Source organism: Mesoplodon densirostris, chromosome 3 (genome assembly GCF_025265405.1).
Source record: "Mesoplodon densirostris isolate mMesDen1 chromosome 3, mMesDen1 primary haplotype, whole genome shotgun sequence".
NCBI classification, from domain to species: Eukaryota; Metazoa; Chordata; class Mammalia; order Artiodactyla; family Ziphiidae; genus Mesoplodon; species Mesoplodon densirostris.
The window spans coordinates 61,662,683-61,685,992 of NC_082663.1; the positions used below are offsets into that span (position 1 = coordinate 61,662,683).

The 23,310-nt window shown below is 42.1% G+C and overlaps 1 protein-coding gene across 1 annotated transcript in view; it reads left to right on the forward strand.

Moving 5' to 3' along the window:
• The window catches only part of SV2C (synaptic vesicle glycoprotein 2C), a 237,189-nt gene that overhangs the window by 164,904 nt on the left and 48,975 nt on the right, over positions 1-23,310 (forward strand). The window lies entirely within an intron of this gene.

Consider the following 23,310-nt stretch of genomic DNA (forward strand, 5'->3'; position numbering starts at 1 on the left):
GAGGAAATAGCGAGGTCAGAACAACAATTGTATCTTATGTTGCACCTGCCATGTGCAACGGATGTGACATTGTAATGGAGTCATGTTTTCCCATGGCATATGGTGCGATTATTTGTGTGTTCATTATTCACTCACCATGGTCACTCCTTATCAATCGGTAATTCTCACTCACTTAAAACCACCTTTCCTTTCCACATCTAGAGATAGAAGTGGATACTGTGAATTGTGGAAGAGAAATAGAAAAAAATAACTTTTTCTGAGTACAGCCCATTTTCTCCTATGAGGTGATTGTTTATTATCTGTGTGCTCATTTCAAATTCTGAGTTATTACTGCTGGTGATACTGTTCCTTCCTCCAATTACTGCACGCTGGCACACAGAAGGTGACAGAAAACGTTGCTACATACCACAGGGAGGACAGTAACAACATCTGGGAACTAGGTTGATTCTAACCATCTATTGAGAAGTAGTCACTCTGTACCCTTGAATTTGGAATTTAAGTCAGAAGTTTTCAAAACTGTGGACCAAAAATAGTTTTTCTCTTTGTGTATTAAAACTGAAAACAGGGCCTCCCTGGTGGCGCGGTGGTTGAGAGTCCGCCTGCCGATGCAGGGGATGCGGGTTCGTGCCCCGGTCTGGGAGGATCCCATGTGCCGCGGAGCGGCTGGGCCCGTGAGCCATGGCCGCTGGGCCTGCGCGTCCGGAGCCTGTGCTCTGCAACGGGAGAGGCCACAACAGTGAGAGGCCCGCTTACGGCAAAAAAAAAAAAAAAAAAAAAAAAAAACTGAAAACAGTTAAACTACCCAAAGTCCTCACAGTGCCGTTGTCATTAGCTTCTAAGATTCAATTTGAAAATCAAAGACTACATGCATGTTAGTGCTTTATAAATAAGTAGATAGTAAAGCATGAAATTCAAGGCGGGTCTCAGCCAGTCCCTCCCCACTTGGTGAGGCTTTTGATGACAGTGATGATTACGTGCCTGGAAGAAGAGAAGCAAGGCCAGATTGAAGGTGGAAAATTAATTGCCCAAAACCTGGAGAGTTCTTGTTTCAGAACTACTGATGGCAAAGTTATATGCACGTCCTATCTGCCTTCAAAATGCTGCAGAGCTGGTAATATTCTTAAGGAAAGACCACATCTTTGTGTGCTTTGGCCTTCCACACTCATGTTATCAAATGATCCTTTACAGTCATTCAAATGCATAGCATACATGTACGTAAGGCAGTTGTATTTGTTTTCTAGGGCTGTCATGACAAAACACCACAGACTGGGCACCTTGCATAACAGAAATTTATCTTTTCACAATTCTGGAAGCTAAAAGTCCTTTGAGTTCAAGGTGTTGGCAGGTCTGGTTTCTTCTGAGGTGTTCCTCCTTGGCTTGGCTGCCTTCTTGCTGTGTCCTCCATCTGTCTGTGGTGTCTATGTCTGAATCTCCTTTTCTTCTGAGGACACCAGGCATATTGGATTAGGGCCCACCCTAACGACCCCATTTTAACTTAAATCACCTCTTGAAAGGCCCTTTCTCCAAATACAGTCATGTTCTGGCGTACTGGGGGTTAGGGCTTTAACCTATGAGTCTGGGGGGAGATACAATGAAGCCCATAAGAGCAGCCACCTTTCCAGCTCAGTGCCCTGCACATAATAACTGTTTGGTAAATAACTGTTGAATGACTAAATGAAGAGGTATTCCCCAGAAGCTCTTTGCTGAAAGAGCAGTTAGTAGAGCAACAGTGTGGTGATCCTGTGGAAGCAACTGGGCCACTCAGAGAACATATCAATCTGTTTTTTAAAAAACAGTTATATCACTATGAAACCTGAATAAAAATAAAATTCTAGATCAACTCTAAGACACATGGAGAAAGAACTTGGATGGTCCCTCTCTGAAGGACACAAATGAAGTAACACATGCAGGGGATCTGTAAGTTCTCTTCTACTGTATATCATGATGCAAAGCTGAGGGAGCAATTAACAGCTCTTCCAAGTTTATAAGATCGTTAGGTTGGAAGCGCCAGTATATTTTGTTTACTCTAGAGTTCAGTGTTATTTTTTAACGCGCTCACACAAACAGGAACTATCTTATGCCAGATGCAAAGCATTTATTAATTTTACATTGCCCTCATATTCACAAAGTTTAAAAAAAAAAACAACCAAACCAAAAACACCGTGAGAAGTAAACTGGAGAGATGCATGATGCAGTCCCATTATCCATTACATATTCAACATTGGCTCTGAAAAAGAGTGTACCCTTGTAACTTAAAGCCAATTGGAGGAACATTTTAATATGAGGCTTTTGAATCATCCTATTAATACCAGCAGCTAATTTTTATTAGATTAGTAAGATGACTAATTTTACAGCTTTACAAACTACACTGGAAATATATTTATTGGTTTTTAAGATGTGCATCTGTCCAGATTTCTCTCTGACACAGCAGGGCCAGGACATCACTGCCTTACTCTGCTGTTTTGAAATGATGGAGGGTGGATTTGTCACTGACTGCACACAGCTGTGCTTCTGTGCGGTAGCAGCAGCATCGCTGAGCCAGACCCGATCGAAGCCTCTGCGGAACCATGGGGTATACAAATCTCCCAAGTCTCGGTTCAGTCAGCCAGACAGCAGCTCAATTCTGTGCCGCAGTCCTTGTAATGAGATTTTTTTCCAATGGTATCGACTTAATGTTAACCCTCAGTGGGCTGCTGTGGCCTCTGCTACACAATTGGAACATTCTATTCTGGACACTTGGTTTGTAGGGTGATCTTTCAGTTCTCTTCCAAACTCACATCCTCCAAAAAAGCAGAAATCAGGTATGAAAATAAAATGGTTGGTGACTGCAATTCTTCTCTCTGTCCCCATATTTCAAAGTTTACCTCCTTGGTAAAGAAATGTCAACAGATGCCCAATCTTTTTCTTTTTTTTAAATTGAAGTATAGTTGATTTACAATGTTGTGTTACTTTCAGGTGTATAGCACACTGATTCAGATATGTCTGTGTCTATGTCTATTCTTTTTCAAATCCTTTTCCCTTATAGGTTATTACAAAAAAATTGAATATAGTTTCTCGGGCTATATGGTAGGTCCTTGTTGGTTATCTGTTTTATATATAGTAGTGTGTATGTGTCAATCCCAACCTCCTAATGGATAACTCCCCCAGTTCCCCCCACTATTCACTTTGTAACCATAAGTTTGCTTTCTATGTCTGTGGGTCTGTTTCTGTTTTGCAAATAAATTCATTTGTATCTTTTTTGGGGTGGAATTCCACATATGAGTGATATCATATGATATTTGTCTTTCTCTGTCTGACTTATTTCACCTAGTATGATAATCTCCAGTTTCATCCATGTTGCTGCAAATGGCATGGTTTCATTATTTTTTATGGCTGAGTAATATTCCATTGTATATATGTACCACATCTTTATCCATTCAACAGATACCCAATCTTTGCCTCACTCTCCACTCTGTTATTTTGGCTGGTTTTTGTTTGTTTTTGTGTGTTTCAGCTCCTGCTTTTCTTCAAATTTGACCAAGAAAAGTCCAAACCTAGGTTAAAAATAAAATGCCTAACATGCTATTATTTATGATAGCATAAAAATTTATTATTTTTGTTTCTTACATATGTTGTTAACCAAAAACTTTATGTTTTTAAAAGGCCAAATTAAAGTCATCCTATCAGAGGCTCTGACTGAAAGCTTGCTTCTTGAGTACACTGACTTAGTATTGTGGCTGCCATTTAACTTTATTTCCTTTGTACTAAATAAGCATCCTGTGGAAACAGCATCCAGACCCCCTTAACATCCAGTATTTCTGAACCACTCCTTTCCACTTGCTTTCTAAATGCATTCAATAGATTATACTGGGGAAAAGGAGCTATATGTCCACTTGGAAGAACAGCAAAGGCCAAAAGGACTTCTTGTCTTGCCCATAAGAGGAGCAGCCATTATCCTGTCATATCCATTATCCAGCCATATATCCCTATCATAAGAGCTCTTAGGTTATACTCTGAAAACTACTGAGTAGACCCTGCACCCACTTCCCTGAGGTCCTCTTGTTTACCCTGACCAACTGCAGACCAATTGCAGCATATGCACCATTTGTAAAATGAAAGAGCACTTCCCACCTCTGAGGAATTCAGTGGCACGTTGATACAGGACTAATTCACTTTAAATGCTTCCTCCTGTATTCTTATGCCACCCTTTATTCTGGGAAATTGAGTCGGTCCCCACATTGAAAGCATCCTAAATAGCACCATTCTCAGACTTTGGCATGTAACAGGGTCACTTGGAGGGCTTGTTAAAATGCAGGATGCTGGGCCCCAGCCCCAGAGATTCTGACTCTGTAGGTCTGAGTGGAGCCAGAGAATGTGCGTCTCTATCTAGTTCCCAGGTGGTGCTCAGGCTGGTGGTTCAGAGACCACACTTGAGAACCAGTGCTCCCCAGTGGTAGAACTAGCCACATACCTGTTCATTATTTTATCGTTAGAGGTTCAGGAGACTAGTGTTTTGAATTTATTAACAAGGTTTCCTTCTTCCAGGGATTGGCGTCACTTGTATACATGACCCCTGGTCTTAGCTGTTACACTTGGATCATCAGTATCAAAAATAGTAATGAAAATAACAGTACCTAACATTGACATGGAATTTTACAGTTTACAAAGCATTTTTACTTCCATTACCTCATTCAAGCTTCCAGATACCCTGAAGGGTTTTATTTGTTTGTTTTTTTATCGTTAGAGAAAACTGAAGTTCAGGAAGAGTGAGTGCCTTGCTTAAGGTCACTGTGGTAGTAGAATTAGGACAGTTCCCAGGCTAACCCCAGAGCCTTTTGGTCTTCATGTTAGGGTAAGCAAACTCACTGTCCAAGGAGGAGATATGCTGATAGCTTTCAGAAGCTCTACTTCCATAAGCAGTCTTTCCTTAAGTTGATCTACCTGAGAACACACCCTTCTCCTGCTCTACAGGAGACGGGCAGTGCTCACTAGCGTCCTCAGCTGGTAACCTCTAGATTCTGAATTAGGGGCTATTCAAAATGTTGGTGTAAGAGATGAGAAAGTAAGAGACTCTAATGAGCAAGTAATAATTTTATTTTTTTGCTGTTCTTACCATGAGGATTTTATCTTTGTGAAATGAATGTTAGTTACTATCACTGTGATATTGTGATTTATAATGAGAAATATATATATTTGGTCTTTGACCCCTTCCCAGGCACAGAGTTCTTAAAACCCTTGGAATTTCTTAAGAGAGTGATAAAGGTGTCTTTTGTTATATTAACAAGGTGACTGGACAGCATCTAAGGATGGGTGAGGCCAACCTTATGATTGGAACTTTCCGTCCTGCCCCCTCCCTCTTGGGGAGGGGAGAGGAGCTGGGGATTGAGTTTCAACACTAGTGGCCGATGACTTACTCATGCCTGTGTAGTGAAGCTGCCATAAAAACTCAAAAAAGTTGGGCTTTGGAGAGCTTTAGGTTGGTGAACACATGGAGATTTCGGGACAGTGACCTGCTGGGAGAGAGCACAGAAACTGAGCCCTTCCCCGCATACCCTGCCCTATGCATCTCTTCCGTCTAGCAGTTCCTGAGTTCTATCTTTTATGATAAACTGGTAATCTGGTGAGTAGAATGTTTCCCTGGGCTCTGTGAGCCACTCTAGTAAATTATTCGAACCTAAGGAGGGAGTCCTCCAATCTATAGCCAGTTGGCCAGAAGCACAGGTGACAACTTGAGCCTGGAATTGGCCTCTGAGGATTGCAGGGAGGTGGGTGGGTGGGGTGCTGGGAGGGGGTGGAGGGCAGTCTTGTGGGACTGAGGCCTTAACCTGTGGAATCTGATGTTATCTCCAAGCAGATAGTGTCAGAATTGAGTTAAATTGTAAAGCACACAGATGGTATCTGAGAATTGCTTGGATATGTGAGGAGACACCCCTCCCTCCACTGGAATTGATATCAGAATCCTTAATCACCAAGTCAAAATCTTTAAGCTTTACCTACAGGCATAACTTAATTTAGAAACCATCCCAAGTATTAGAAGAAGAAAAAAATTACTTTCTTCCAATGTAAAATGAAAAACTACAGCAGACTATTCTCTCTCTCTCTTTTTTTTTAATCTGAATGGCTTTCTCCATCAGACATGGAAATGTAATGCATCTACAATTCTAACCAGCCAGTTTGGCAAAATAACAGCATTAGTACCTCACCCCTTTTTCTTTCATGCCTGAGAGAGTTGTTGGAAGCAGGTTCTGAAAACCCAGTTGGAGTGAGACATTAACACAAGCATTACTCCAACCTCTGTATTTAGCTTTACAATGATCTCACTCTGTCAGCCCTTATGAACTGCCTGTTTTCTATGGAAATTTATGGGTACATAAGGTGTTAAATAACAAAAATTCAACCAAGTGAATTTGAAGATCTAATTGGCTTTATTAAATGATTCCTGAGTCAGGCAGCATCCCATCTAGCCTGTAGGAAGGAGCTGCACTGAGCTGCAAAAAAAGGGAAGGTTTATACAGATGGAAAGGGAGCAGGAAAGGGAAATTTCCAGCAGAGAGTGGATAGTTTCAGGCTTAGGTCACCCTCTTTTGGGGGATGGAAGGGGTCTTCAGGCATTACCTCGCTAGTGCTGACCAGGAAATTCCTGGCTGACCAGTTTAGATTATATTCCTGGGGAAGTTTGAAACTGCTATTAGGTTAGATATTAGTTTGGTTTGGTGATGTGGACTTAGCACAGGTGACTCCATTTTAGTCCTGTTGTCTCCTTTTTAACAAAGGCAATGTCTGATGCATATGTGCTTGAATATTTCCTGTGAAATACACAGGTTGCCCCCAACATATTGTGAACCAAGGTTGCATACTTCAAAACTCTTTGTGAATGAAACTTCTCCTTTTCCCAAGACTCTTACTAAATCTTCTCATGGCTTAAGTAAATGCTAATAATTGTACTCAATCCAAAATGTTAATTATGTTTATCTCTGGGTAATGAAACTTGGGGTGATTTGCTTTCTTTAACATTGTATTCTATATTGCTTGAATTTGCCACATAAGCATGTATTGTTTTCATAACTAGGAAACAACAACAAAATGCTATTTGAAGGTAAAGTAAAGTGATCAAAAGAATCCTTTTGAATCAAGTCTACCCTCTTCCAGGTCATACCAGACCAATGAGACTCTCAGGGTTGATTTTTATTTCTTTTAGAACGATCCCCCGCCAAACCACACCCCACCGCCCAGTGGATTTTAGTTTGTCTACAATTTTTAGTACTCACTGTCAGGAAGTTCTCTGCTAACCAAAGATTTTGAGCTTTTCCCTATCCCATGGAAAGAGGAAAAACAGCTGTTCAATAGTAAGGCTATTATTAAGTTCTGTGGTTGTCATTACTAATTTCTAATACATCAAGGTGACCAAAGATTTTTTTTTCATACAAGAAAGGTTTTTTCCTGGTAGGAATTGTCAGAACCATAATGCTTTAACTTTTAAGATGTTTCTAGCTCAATAGTTTCTGTTTAGTCTCTGTTTTCCCAGACAAGGATTCATGAATGTTCTCTGGTTATAATTATATGAAGCGGTTTGAATATCAGACCAGTGAGTCTGAAAAGCATCTTCTCACGTCATCCATTTCTCCCATGTCCCTGTCCTCCTCTGCCCCAGCATGTCCATCATGTTTCTTTCCCTCGGCCCTGATTTTAGAGTCCTTTTCTCATACTGCCCCTCACAGACTCACACTTCTTTCTTTATCGTGACCCCAGAGTTGCCCTCAGGCCCCACTGTCCCAGCTGGGGTCTGTATCCAAGTAAGTAGGCATTTCTTTGCTCCATCAGACTCTGCCTACCCACATCTCAGATTGTGGGTTGGTTTCAAATAACCTTTCCATTTGCTGCACCATGCCTGTGCCCATTAAAACCAAACCCCCTTGCCCGGTGAAATCCATATGAGCTGTCACACCAGGACACCCGCAGCTCATCCCTGGGATTCTGCTAAGCCCTGGTCCACTAGAGGATGGACTGCCTCGCTTGAGCCCCTCGTAGATATGAAGTACACTGTCAAGATTGTTTTTCCTGAACCATTTTTATTTATTTACTTTTTTTTTTTTTGTGGTACGCAGGCCTCTCACTATTGCGGCCTCTCCCGTTGCGGAGCACAGGCTCCGGACGCGCAGGCTCAGCGGCCGTGGCTCATGGGCCTAGCCGCTCCGCGGCATGTGGGATCTTCCCGGACCGGGGCACGAACCCGTGTCCCCTGCATCGGCAGGCGGACCCTCAACCACTGCGCCACCAGGGAAGCCGTATTTACTTTTTCAAAGATTTTTTTGATGTGGACCATTTTTAAAGTCTTTATTGAATTCGTTAAAATATTGCTTCTCTTTTATGTTTTGGTTTTTTGGCCGCGAGGCATGTGGGATCTTAGCTCCCCATCCAGGGATTGAACCTGCACCCCCTGCATTGGAAGGCGAAGTTAATCACTGGACCACCAGGGAAGTCCCCCTGGTCCCTTTTTAAAAACTCAGAACCTAACAAAGAGGTGGCAGGTGGGTTGCAGAATATGTGCTAGTCTCTTTTTATGAAACGGTGGGCAAGGATTTCCACTTTATTTTATTTTTATTTTGAATTTTTGGATTTTATATTTTATTTTTTATACAGCAGGTTCTTATTAGTTATCCATTTTACACATATTAGTATATACATGTCAGTCCCAATCTCCCAATTCATCCCACCACGACCCCCGCCACTTTCCCGCCTTGGTGTCCATACGTTTGTTCTCTACATTTGTGTCTCTGTTTCTGCCCTGCAAGCCAGTTCATCTGTACCATTTTTCTAGGTTCCACATATATGTGTTAATATATGATATATGTTTTTCTCTTTCTGACTTACTTTACTCTGTATGACAGTCTCTAGATCCATCCACGTCTCGACAAATGACCCGATTTTGTTCCTTTTTATGTCTGAGTAATATTCCATTGTACATTTGTACCACATCTTCTTTATCCATTCTTCTGTCGATAGGCATTTAGGTTGCTTCCATGACCTGGCTATTGTAAATAGTGCTGCAATGAACATTGGGGTGCATCTGTCTTTTTGAATTATAGTTTTCTCTGGGTATTTGCCCAGTAATGGGATTGCTGGGTCATATGGTAATTCTATTTTTAGTTTTTTAAGGAACCTCCATACTGTTCTCCATAGTGGCTGTATCAATTTACATTCCCACCAACAATGCAAGAGGGTTCCCTTTCCTCCACACCCTTTCCAGCATTTGTTGTTTGTAGATTTTCTGATGATACCCATTCTAACTGGTGTGAGGTGATAGCTCGTTGAAGTTTTGATTTGCATTTCTCTAATAATTAGTGATGTTGAGCAGCTTTTCATGTGCTTCTTGGCCATCTGTATGTCTTTTTTGGAAAAATGTCTATTTAGGTCTTCTGCCCATTTTTGAATTGGGTTGTTTGTTTTTTTAATATTGAGCTGCATGAGCTGTTTATATATTTTGGAGATTAATCCTTTGTCTGTTGATTCATTTGCAAATATTTTCTCCCATTCTGAGGGTTATCTTTTCGTCTTGTTCGTAGTTTCCTTTGCTTTGCAAAAGCTTTTAAGTTTCGTTAGGTCCCATTTATTTTTGTTTTTATTTCCATTACCCTAGGAGGTGGATCAAAAAAGATCTTGCTGTGATTTATGTCGAAGAGTTTTCTTCCTATGTTTTCCTCTAAGAATTTTATAGTGTCCAGTGTTACATTTAGGTCTCTAATCCATTTTGAGTTTATTTTTGTGTATGGTGGTAGGGAGTGTTCTAATTTCATTCTTTTACATGTAGCTGTCCAGTTTCCCAGCACCACTAATTGAAGAGACTGTCTTTTCTCCATTGTATATCCTTGCCTCCTTTGTCATAGATTATTTGACCATGGGTACGTGGGTTTACCTCTGGGCTTTCTATCCTGTTCCATTGATCTATATTTCTGTTTTTATGCCAGTACCATATTGTCTTGATTACTGTAGATTTGTAGTGTTGTCTGAAGTCAGGGAGTCTGATTCCTCCAGCTCCATTTTTTTCCCTCAAGACTGCTTTGGCTATTCGGGGTCTTTTGTGTCTCCCTACAAATTTTAAGATTTTTTGTTCTAGTTCTGTAAAAGAAATGCTATTGGTAATTTGATAGGGATTGCACTGAATCTGTAGATTGCTTTGGGTAGTGTAGTCATTTTCACAATATTGATTCTTCTAATCCAAGAACATGGTATATATCTCCATCTGTTTGTATCATCTTTAATTTCTTTCATCAGTGTCTTATAGTTTTCTGCATACAGGTCTTTTGTCTCCCTAGGTAGGTTTATTCCTAGATATTTTATTCTTTTTGTTACAGTGGTAAATGGAAGTGTTTCCTTAATTTTCAGATTTTTCATTCATTAGTGTATAGGAATGCTAGAGATTTCTGTGCATTAATTTTGTATCCTGAAACTTTACCAAATTCATTGATTAGCTGTGGTAGTTTTCTGGTGGCATCTTTAGGATTCTCTATGTATAATATCACGTCATCTGCAAACAGTGACAGTTTTACCTCTTCTTTTCCAATTTGTATTCCTTTTATTTCTTTTTATTCTCTGATTGCCGTGGCTAGGACTTCAAAACTAAGTTGAATAATAGTAGCGAAAGTGAACATCCTTGTCTTGTTCCTGATCTTAGAGGATATGCTTTCAGTTTTTCACCATTGAGAATGATGTTTGTTGTGGGTTTGTCACATATGGCCTCTATTATGTTGAGGTAGTTTCCCTCTATGCCAACTTTCTGGAGAGTTTTTGTCATAAATGGGTGTTGAATTTTGTCAAAAGCTTTTTCTGCACCTATTGAGATGATCATATGGTTTTTATTCTTCAGGTGGTTAATATGGTGTATCACATTGATTGATTTGCACATATTGAAGAATCCTTGCATCCCTGGGATAAATCCCACTTGATCATGGTGTATAATCCTTTTACTGTTGGATTCTATGTACTAGTATTTTGTTGAGAAGTTTTGCATCTATATTCATCAGTGATATTGGTCTGTAATTTTCTTTTTTTTTGTAGTATCTTTGTCTGGTTTTGGTATCAGGGTGATGGTGGCCTCGTAGAATGAGTTTGAGAGTGTTCCTTTCTCTGCAATTTTTTGGAAGAGTTTGAGAAGGATGGGTGTTAGCTCTTCTCAAAATGTTTGATAGAATTCACCTGTGAAGCCATCTGGTCCTGGACTTTTGTTTGTTGGAAGATTTTTAATCACAGTTTCAATTTCATTACTTGTGATTGGTCTGTTCATACTTTCTATTTCTTCCTGGTTCAGTCTTAGAAGGTGAAACCTTTCTAAGAATTTGTCCATTTCTTCCAGGTTGTCCATTTTGTTGGCATGGAGTTGCTTGTAGTAGTCTCTTAGGATGCTTTGTATTTCTGCGGTGTCTGTTATAACTTCTCCTTTTACATTTCTAATTTTATTGAGTTGAGTCCTCTCCCTCTTTTTCTTGATGACTCTGGCTAAAGGTTTATCAATTTTGTTTATCTTCTCAAAGAACCAGCTTTTAGTTTTATTGATCTTTGCTATTGTTTTCTTTGTTTCTATTTCATTTATTTCTGCTCTGATCTTTATGATTTCTTTCCTTCTACTGACTTTGGGTTTTGTTTGTTCTTCTTTCTCTAGTTCCTTTAGGTGTAAATTTTGATTGTTTATTTGAGATTTTTCTTGTTTCTTGAAGTAGGCTTGTATTTTTATAAACTTCCCTCTTAGAACTGCTTTTGCTGCATCCCATAGGTTTTGGATCATCATGTTTTCGTTGTCATTTGTCTCTAGGTATTTTTTGATTTCTTCAATGATCTCTTGGTTATTTAGTAACGTATTGTTTAATCTCCATGCATTTGTGTTTTTTACATTTTTTTCCCTGTAATTGATTTCTAATCTCATAGCGTTGTGGTCAGAAAAGATGCTTGATATGATTTCAATTTTCTTAAATTTACTGAGGCTTGATTTGTGACCCAAGATGTGATCTATCCTGGAAAATGTTCCCTGTGCACTTGAGAAGAAAGTGTAATATGCTGTTTTTGGATGGAATGTCCTATAAATATCAATTAAATCTATCTGGTCTATGGTGTCATTTAAAGCTTGTGTTTCCTTATTAATTTTCTGTTTGGATCATCTGTCCATTGGTGTAAGTGAGGTGTTAAAGTTCCCCACTATTATTGTGTTACTGTCAATTTCCTCTTTTATAGCTGTTAACATTTGCCTTATGTATTGAGGTGCTCCTATGTTGGGTGCATAAATATTTACTATTGTTATATCTTCTTCTTGGATTGATCCCTTGATCATTATGTAGTATCCTTCCTTGTCTCTTGTAACATGCTTTATTTTAAAGTCTATTTTATCTGATATTAATATTGCTACTCCAGCTTTCTTTTGATTTCCATTTGCATGGAATATCTTTTTCCATCCCCTCACTTTCAGTCTGTATGTGTCCCTAGGTCTGAAGTGGGTCTCTTGTAGACAGCATATATATGGGTCTTGTTTTTGTATCCAGTCAGCGAGCCTGTGTCTTTTGGTTGGAGCATTTAATCCATTCATGTTTAAGGTAATTATCAATATGTATATTCCTATTACCATTTTCTTAATTGTTATGGGCTTGTTGTTGTAGATCCTTTTCTTCTCTGTGTCTCCCACTTAGAGAAGTTCCTTTAGCATTTGTTGTAGAGCTGGTTTGGTGATGCTGAATTCTCTTAGGTTTTGCTTGTCTGTAAAGCTTTTGATTTCTCCATCAAATCTGAATGTGATCCTTGCTGGGTAGAGTAATCTTGGTTGTAGGTTCTTCCTTTTCCTCATTTTAAATATATCATGCCACTCCCTTCTGGCTTGTAGAGTTTCTGCTGAGAAATCAGGTGTTAACCTTATGGGAATTCCCTTGTATATATATATATATATATATATTTTTTTTTTTTTTTTTTTTTGCGGTATGCGGGCCTCTCACTGTTGTGGCCTCCCCCGTTGCGGAGCACAGGCTCCGGACGCGCAGGCTCCGGACGCGCAGGCTCAGCGGCCATGGCTCACGGGCCCAGCCGCTCCGCGGCATATGGGATCCTCCCAGACCGGGGCACGAACCCGTATCCCCTGCATCGGCAGGCGGACTCTCAACCACTTGCGCCACCAGGGAGGCCCTCCCTTGTATATTATTTGCCATTTTTCCCTTGTTGCTTTCAATAATTTTTCTTTGTCTTTAATTTTTGTCAATTTGATTACTGTGTGTCTCAACGTGTTTTTCCTTGGGTTTATCCTGCCTGGGAGTCTCTGTGCTTCCTGGACTTGGGTGGCTATTTCCTTTCCCATGTTATGGAATTTTTCAACTATAATCTCTTCAAATATTTTCTTGGGTCCTTTCTCTCTCTTTTCTCCTTCTTGGACCCCTATAATACGAATGTTGTTACGTTTAATGTTGTCCCAGAGGTCTCTTAGGCTGTCTCCATTTCTTTTCATTCTTGTCTTTTAAGTATATAAATTTATTTATTTATTTATTTTTGGCTGTGTTGGGTCTTCATTACTGTGCACGGGCTTTCTCTAGTTGCAGCGAGCGGGGGCTAGTCTCCGTTGCAGTGTGTGGGCTCCTCATTGCAGTGGCTTCTCTTGTCATGGAGCACAGGCTCTAGGCATTGAGACTTCAGTAGTCACATCACGCTGGCTCAGTAGTTGTGGCTTGTGGGCTCCAGAGCACAGCCTCAGTAGTTGTGACGCACGGGCTTAGTTGCTCTGTGGCATGTGGGATCTTCCTGGACCAGGGCTCAAACCCGTGTCCTCTGCATTAGCAGGTGGATTCTTAACCACTGCACCACCAGGGAAGTCCTCTTTTCGTTCTTTTTTCTCTATTCTGTTCTGCAGCAGTGAACTCCACCATTCTGTCTTCCAGGTCACCTATCCGTTCTTCTGCCTCAGTCATTCTGCTATTGATTCCTTCTAGTGTAGTTTTCATTTCAGTTTTTGTATTGTTCATCAATGTTTATTTGTTCTTTAATTCTTCTAGGTCTTTGTTAAACATTTCTTGCATCTTCTCGATCTTTGCCTCCATTCTTTTTCCGAGGTCCTGGATCATTTTCACTGTCATTATTCTGAATTCTTTTTCTGGAAGGTTGCCTATCTCCGCTTCATTTAGTTCTTTTTTCTGCAGTTTTATCTTGTTCCTTCATCTGGTACGTAACCCTCTGCCTTTTTCATCTTGTCTATCTTTCTGTGAATGTGGTTTTTGTTCCACAGGCTGCAGGATTGTAGTTCTTCTTGCTTCTGCTGTCTGCTCTCTGGTGGATGAGGCTATCTAAGAGGCTTGTGTAAGTTTCCTGATGGGAGATTCTGGTGGTGGGTAGAGCTGACTGTTGTTCTGGTAGGCAGAGCTCAGTAAAACTTTAAACTGCTTGTCTGCTGATGGGTGGGGCTGGGTTCCCTCCCTGTTGGTTGTTTTGCCTGAGGCGACCCAACACTGGAGCCTACCTGGGCTCTTTGGTGGGGCTAATGGTGGACTCTGGCAGGGCGCACGCTAAGGAGTACTTCCCAGAACTTCTGCTCCCAGTGTCCTTGTCCTCACGGTGAGACACAGCCAACCCCCGCCTCTGCAGGAGACCACCCAACACCAGCAGATGGGTCTGGTTCAGTTTCCTCTGGGGTCACTGCTCATTCCCCTGGGCCCCGATGCACACACTACTTTGTGTGTGCCCTCCAAGAGTGGAGTCTCTGTTTCCCCCAGTCCTGTCGAAATCCTACAATCAAATCCCTCTAGCCTTCAAAGTCTGATTCTCTGGCAATTCCTCCTCCTGTTGCCAGACCCCCAGGTTGGGAAGCCTGACATGGGGCTCAGAACCTTTACTCCAGTGGGTGGACTTCTGTGGTATAAGTGTTCTCCAATTTGTGAGTCACCCACCCAGCAGTTAACTGGATTTGATTTTATTGTGATTGCACCCCTCCTACCGTCTCATTGTGGCTTCTCCTTTGTCTTTGGATGTGGGGTATCTTCTTTGGTGAGTTCCAGTGTCTTTCTGTCGATGATTGTTCAGCAGTTATTTGTGATTCCAGTGCTCTTGCAAGAGGGAGTGAGCTCACGTCCTTCTACTCTGCCATCTTGAACCAGTCTGTCCGGATTTTCACTTTAAACAATACTGATCTCCAACCCTTAAGTGCTCCACCTTATATTCTAACCCTCACTGAGGCTGCTTTGTGCTTTGGCAGCCCCTGGCTAGGTCTGTGGCCCTCAGAGCTGGAGGGCACCCTGCCTTTCCACTCTATGTATTTATCCCCCCAGGGCAGGTACCCTGCCAGGTCTAATTTAAGAGTGCAGCAGTTGACTTAGAATGCATGTGAACGAGAACCCTGCAGCAAAGAAAAAGTGCAACAACTTTCGTGGGCTTAGCTTTTAGGACAGGCACGAGTCTGACTTGATTCCAGCTTCCCCTCAGACTTGCAAGTAAAGGTCAGCAGGAAAAAGCCTTTTAAAAGCACCTCATCTCTGTATCCTGTGAACCCAGGGTGCCCCCCAGTGTTGGTTAGGGTTAATCACAGTCTACCATTTCTTAGAACACCCTAGAATGGACGAGGGGTGCATTTTAGCTTTGTAATTTGTGCCTGTCCTGATTTAATGTCAGAAACTTTTCCTTCCTTTGTCACCTCTGGAAAGTCAGTCTATCAGAGAGCTCATGAGGTACCTTTTAAAACTCTGTTTGGTTTGCCTTTGTGCAAACTGGACTCTGATGGAAGGAGAGTGTTTCCATGGAAACTTATTTCCCAGCCAGAATACCGCCCACTCCCAAATCTTTGTTTTGATCTGCCTCCCCTTTAAAATGTCACTACGTTCATCTTTTCAAGACCTTCATAAAACTAACAAACACTGGCCAGTTCACATCTTCACCTTGCCCTCAGAAGACAAAGGCATTTATAAAACAGACTTTACCAGCAAATTCCTTCCTGTTACTAAGCTTGTCAGTCTCTAAAATTGCGCTTGAACTTCTTCAACCTGCCTTCTACCAAATGAAAATGACTGCTAGACTTCTGAAAACCTTTTTTTAAAATCTTCCTTAATCTAACTCTGTATCAAAGCACACCTCCACTTTGTTTATCCAGACGGGTTGTCTGGATACACCGACCTCCAGGCATCCGTGGTATTTAGAAACCTCTCCAACTGTTCTTTGGCTACCAAACTTTGAGAGCCCCTGAGTTAAACAAAGAAATTACTTGCTTTCCCTCCTTATCTATTAATCTTATTAATTAACATGTAATCCTATTCAATAATCTCACAATTATTGCTGCCTCTGGGGCTAAGTGTACTTTCTAGCTCATGTGTGTGTGTGTGTGTGTGTGTGTGTGTGTGTGTGTCAGGGGTTTGGCTAGGAGATATACAGTAGAAGGTGAAGTCCTCATTGAGGTCACAAAAGTCAGAACTATCTCTTCTGTAGTTTGAATCCTTAGAAACAGTAACTCTGGACTGTGTGGCGGTTCACTGCAGGCTGTAGTTTGTATGTGATGCATCTAGACAGCTGCTAGAGACCATTCTGGGCAGCATAGGGTGGTCACGATCAGAAGGGCAACCGCCTCAGGAAATCTCCCTTTGGCAAGGAGGAATGGCCTGCGTTTCCTTAGTCCCCAGGGTTAGGAACTCCCTCTTCAGGAGTTACGTTTTTCTGGGAGAGCTTGGCCAAGAGATTGGAAGGAGCGAGCCTCCCTGGTGGCGCAGTGGTTGAGAGTCCGCCTGCCGATGCAGGGGATACGGGTTCGTGCCCCGGTCCAGGAGGGTCCCATATGCCGTGGAGCGGCTGGGCCCGTGAGCCATGGCCGCTGAGCCTGCGCATCCGGAGCCTGTGCTCCGCAACGGGAGAGGCCACAACAGTGAGAGGCCCGCGTACCGCAAAAAAAAAAAAAAAAAAAAGAGAGATTGGAAGGAGCTTCAGTATGGAACCTGAGCCCCACCTGGCCTTTGATCACCTCTGCTGTTAAAAGCAAAAAGAGGGCTTCCCTGGTGGCACAGTGGTTGAGAGTCCACCTGCCGATGCAGGGGACGCGGGTTCGTGCCCCAGTCCGGGAGGATACCACGTGCCGTGGAGCGGCTGGGCCCGTGAGCCATGGCCTCTGAGCCTGCGCGTCCGGATCCTGTGCTCCGCAACGGGAGAGGCCACAACAGTGAGAGGCCTTCGCACCGCAAAAAAAAAAAAGGCAAAAAGAATGTTGTCTGTTCAGACACAACCAGTTGACATAGTGCTAAGCCCAAAGCAATACAGTTTGAATGCTTCCAAATCAGATTAGTTTATAAAGTATCTAGTCCTATGCCTGGAGCTTTGGTATATTACTGATAATGTCATCTTGCTCCTGTTGTCATCTGACCACTCTTTGTTAAATTGAGGTTGTAATTTACATACAAAAAGATTCCTCTTAAGTGTACCGTTCTACGGATTTTGACAATTGTATACGTCCATGTAACCACCACCCAAATCAAGATAAATAGGATATTATACCCATTTTCAGTCAGTCCCTCCACTCCCCACCCCAAAGTCAACCACTGTTCTGATGTCTGTAGCCAAAGATTAGTTCTGCCCATTCCTGAATTTCACAGAAATAAAGTATAGAACTTTCTGGCTTCTTTAACTCAGCATAATGTTTTAAAAATTCATTGAAATATTCATAATGTTGCATGTATCAGTAGTTCATTCCTTTTTATTGTAAAATAGTATCCCTTTATATAGATTCACATAATGTGTTCCTCCATTCTCCCATTGATGGACATTTGAGTTGCCTGCAGTTTTATGTGGGGCTTTTTTGGGAGGAGGAGAGGGGTTCATTTCAATTTTCCTAAAGGCTGCTTTCCAACCATTTTTTTAAAATAAATTTATTTGTTTTATTTATTTATTTTTTTAATTTTTGGCCGTGTTGGGTCTTCGTTGCTACGCGGGGGCTACTTTTCGTTGTGGTGTGTGGGCTTCTCATTGCGGTGGCTTCTCTTATGGCAGAGCACGGGCTCTAGGCATGCACGCTTCAGAAGTTGTGGCTCGTGGGCTCTAGGGCGCAGGCTCAGTAGTTTTGGTGCACGGGCCCAGTTGCTCCGCAGCAACTGGGATCTTCCCGGACCAGGGCTCGAACCCGTGTCCCCTGCATTGGCAGGTGGATTCTTAACCGCTGCACCACCAGGGAAGCCCCCTCTGACCATTTTTATACAAGTCTTTTGAGCAGCTTCAGCTCTGCTTACATTTTCATTTCTCTTCGATCAATACCCAGGAGTAGGATTTCTGGATCACAGGGTAGATGTGTGTTTAATTTTTTAAGAAACTGCCAGTTCTCTATAAAGTTGTACCATTTTACACTCTCACCAGTCATGTCTGAGAGTTCCAGTTGCCCCACATCCTTGCCAGCCCTAGGTGGGCATGGAATGGTATCTCACTGTGGTTTTAATTTGCATGACCCTGAAGACCAATGATGTTGAACAATGGTAATTCAGTGCTAAGGCTGATTTTTTTTTAATCTTCAGTTTTTAAATCTATAAAGGGGGTTGTAGCCATGTCCCACTGGAGCCTAAGCTGAGTATGTTATCTGAGCATATCTGAAAGGCTGGTCATTGCGTGCCCACAGGGACTCTGACTGATTAGGGGAGGAGGATCCACCTGGGATACAAGGAGCTCAAGATAGGAAAAAAGGAATCTTGATACTGTATTCAGCAGGTAGACAATAGGGGACTCACTAGTGGGCAAGTTCAAACACGAATGGGGAGAGTGGACAGGTAGAGGCTGCAGTAGAGCGTTTCGTCGTTGAGGTGGACTTACGGAGCCGTCCTCCAGGACACTGGGAAAGTAAGCAGCAGGGTTTGAGGAGGAGGTCAGGCAGGAGGGAAGAAAAGACGAGTCATTGTGGATGAGGGCTGTGAGCGCCGAGAGAAGGTAGTGAACTTTGGTGATGGTGATATCATGGGGCTGGAGGAGGCATGGGAACAGAGAGCTGGACTCCAGGACGCAGGAGCTGAGACGACCCGAAGACAATACATGTTTCCCAGAGTTCTGAGTGCAGGTCTTTGGAACCCAGTGTGGGCCCCTCCCACTGAATGGCCACGGCTCTACTAGGGTGACCTTGTCGGGACAGGTGGTTAAAGCCAGGTGCTTTTACTAATGGCACTGTTTCCCCATTCCTGAGGATTAGCAGGGAATTTTAAGAGCAAACTTTCCCACACTATGAAACAAGAACACAAATGCTACAGGAAGTAGGTGGTTATTACCTTTTTTTTGGTAATAAGCATTTATAAGCTGCAGGTGTTATCAGAAAGTATTTGATGGAGAATGCTGCCCTCTACCAAAACCCCAGGGGGGGAAAAACATTCCTTTGTTCTTCTTATTGTGTGCCACCTTTACTTGTTCTTTAGGGTGTGTTTAAAAGCAGATGAGGGAGGGCTTCCCTGGTGGCGCAGTGGTTGGGAATCCACCTGCCAACGCAGGGGACATGGGTTGGAGCCCTGGTCCGGGAAGATTCCATATGCTGTGGAGCAGCTAAGCCCGTGAGCCACAACTACTGAGCCTGCACTCTAGAGCCCGCAAGCCACAACGACTGAGCCCACATGCCTAGAGCCCGTGCTCCACAACAAGAGAAGGCACTGCAATGAGGAGCCCGCACAGCACAACGAAGAGTAGCAACGAAGACCCAACGCAGCCAAAAATAATAAATAAATAAATAAATAAAATTTATTTTTTAAAAAAAGCATATGAGGAGAAAAAAATGGCAACCCCTGTAGATCAATTTCATAGCACAAAAAAATCAAAAGAGCTTAAAACTTAATAACAAAAAACTAACATAAAAACAAAATGCGTTCGTACAGGAATGAAATCTAAAGTCTTCTGAAGTCTGTTTCCAAACCTCTGTCTGAAAACAAGTTTTAAAATATCCTTATTATCTCTATCAATTTTGAGTACTTGTGCCACAGATGGGCACAATGACTAGTTTACAGCAGGATCTCATCCTGGGCACTATTGACATTTGGGCTGGATAATTCTTTGGGGGTGGAAGGAGCTGTCCTGTGCATTATAAAATATTTAGCAGCATCCCTGGCCTCTGCCCACTAGATGCCAGTAGTAACCCTCCTCCCCGAAGCTCATGGTAATCAAAAAACGCTTCCAGACATTGCCACATGTCTCCTAAGATATGATTACCATATTTAGCAAATAAAAATGCAACTAGGATGCCTAGTTAAATGTGAATTTTATAGACCCACAGACACAGAAAACAAACTTATGGTTACCAAGGGGGAAAGGGATAAATTAGGAGGTTGGGATTAACTTATACATCCTACTATATATAAAGTAGATAACCAACGAGGACCTACTGTATAGCACAGGGAACTATACTCAATATTTTGTAATAACCTATAAGGGAAAAGAATCTGAAAAAGAATACATATATATTTATGTATAACTGAATCACTGTGCTATACACCTGAAACTAACACAACCTTGTAAATCAACTATACTTGAATTTTTAAAAAGTGAATGTCAGATAAACAGCAAATAATTTTTAGTGTAAGTATGTCCCAAATAGTGCATGGGACATACTTTTTTTTCTTTTTAATTTATTTATTTTTGGCTGCGTTGGGTCTTCCTTGCTGCGTGAGTGATTTCTCTAGTTGCGGTGAGTGGGGGCTACTCTTTGTTGCAGTGCGTGGGCTTCTCATTGCGGTGGCTTCTCTTGTTGCGGAGCACGGGCTCCAGGCGCACGGGCTTCAGTAGTTGTGGCACGTGGGCTCAGTAGTTGTGGCTCGCGGGCTCTAGAGCGCAGGCTCAGTAGTTGTGGCGCACAGGCTTAGTTGCTCCGTGGCATGTGGGATCATCCCAAACCAGGGCTGGAACCCGTGTCCCCTGCATTGGCAGGCAGATTCTTAACCACTGTGCCACCGGGGAAGTCTGCATGGGACATACTTATACTAAAAATTTTTTAGATCGAATATGACTGGTGACCTGATTTTATGTGGCCACCCTGCGGTGGGGGATCAGGGTGGCAGGGAAAGCAGGATCGTTGATGCATTAAACAAGATGATGTGCGTGAGGTACCTGGCCCATGGTGAGTGTACTATAAATATTCTGGGAATCTGCTACTGGCCTTGAATGCACTTCATCTGTATCCCTCCTGGAGGCTGCAGTTGGAAGCTCAAAGCTTCCTGTCCTTTACCACAACTGTAATCAGAGTGGGGTGCGCCATCATGAGGAGAAAGGGAGCTCATGTGTGAATCTGTAAGCGCTGGTACTAGCATTCCGGTTAAAGCTGGTTTTATAGCTGCTCTACTGGAGCAGCAGTCTGCCTGTGCTCTAGCGCTCTGTCACCGTGGGCTCCCTGAGTTATTATATCATGTCTCTTAAGTAGCAGCCAGAGAAGGTGACGTTGAGTGAAAAACTGCTGCGCTTATCCCAGACTCAGTCACTCTGGGTTTGATTTTTCTGGCGCCGCAACCCTAGAAAACCATTCTCTGGGATGCACCAGGACCAATCATTTCCACAGTGGGTAGCAGTGAGGACCTTCTTTCTGGGCCAAGATTAATGACCCAAGCAATCAGCCTTTCCAGAGAGCAAAGGTGAAATGTAACTCTGGGTAGATGCCTGACATTTTGAAACAAAGGGAAAGGGGGTGGGAGGCGGGTGAGGAGAAATAGCATTTGTATGTCTCACGCAGGGTCATAAATCAGGGATGGGCAAGAGTGAACTAACTGGGTTTCTGCCAACAGTTGAACTGATTTGGGTTCCTATGTTTTATTTTCAAACAATCTGTATGAAACATGCTTTAAAGACATAACAAGTGCCCCTTTGAGTTACGTATTGGTATATGAACTCTCGAGAGTTTTACTTTTCCAAAAGTCCAGTTCGTGTGGGGGAAGTCTTAAGTCTGTCCATGAGAAAGTACATTTGTTGCTCTAGAGGGAAGCCAAGCTATAACATTAGAAACTGGGAGAAATGAAGAAGTATTGGCAAAGTGTACAAACTTCCAGTTGTAAGTTGAATAAGTTCTGGGGATCTAATATGACTATAGGTCTGTGTGTGTCATAGTGACAATAGATAAATAATATTGTGTATATATATATTGTAAATATTGTATACTTGAAATTTGTGGAATAGATCTTAAATGTGGGTTGATGTATATATGTATTAACTTGATTATGATAATCATTTCATAAGCTATATATATATATATCAAATCATCACATTGTACACCTTAAACGTGTACATTTTAAAATTGTCCATCATACCTCAATAAAGCTTGAAAACACACACAAAAAAATTGTAAAGACTTCTTTGGTGGTCCAGTGGTTAAAACTCCGCACTTCCACTGCCTGGGGGGCGTGGGTTTGATCCCTGGTTGGGGAACTAAGATCCCACATGCCATGTGGTGCGACCAAGAAATAAAAAAATTTTTTTAAATCGTAAAGCAGTTCCAACATATTTCAAAATACCACCATGCATGATCTCCTACCACAAGGAAATTCAGCTAGAAATCAGTTACCAAAACAAAACTTCATATATTTGGATATTAGGAAATATAATGGTATGTTTCCAAAAAAATCACTTTTGAAAGTATTAGGCAAATACTATGAGTTTAAAGGAATCCAAGAACAGGTTATTAATTGATTAACTAAATAAGCATTTGTCGAGTGACTACTCTTTGCCACGTTTTGTACTAAAGATGAATAAGACATGGCCCCTGCCCTCCAGGAAGAGACTTGCCAATGAATGATCACTCTCTGCTGTGGCTTTTCTCTGTGTCAGGCACCATGCTAAGGGCTGTGGGAATTCACAGGATCCCAAGATAGCTCAGCGGGGGAAGTGAATGCTTTTTAATGTGTCTGGAAGAATTTACAGAGGATGTTCCTCTCTACTTGGTTAATAGAAGACTGAAGCTTAGGAGTTCTCCAAACTGACAAGGATGGGGAAGGGTGAAGATGCAAAGATGTTGCACAGCAGGTAGCAAAGATTGGAAGGAGGGATTTCTGAGGAATGAGGCTGGAGAGATGGGCAGGAGCCAGGTCTTGGAGGGCCCTGTGGCCACACTAGAGAATCTGAACTTTATCCTGAAGGGCCAGTGGAGAACCAATAAAAGGTTTCAAGCTAGTAAGTGAGTTTGTGATTCCGTTTTTCTTATGGAAAGATCTCTTGAAGGTACATGGAAGTTAGATTAGACTAGGCAGGTTGGAAGCTGGTTGGAAGCTCTGTTAAAGAGAGGTGGTATTCAAATAACAAATGCTGGCGAGGGTGTGGAGAGAACTGTACACTGTTGGTGGGAATGTAGATTGGTGCAGCCACTGTGGGAAACAGTACTTCTCTGGTGGTGCAGTGGATAAGACTCCACTC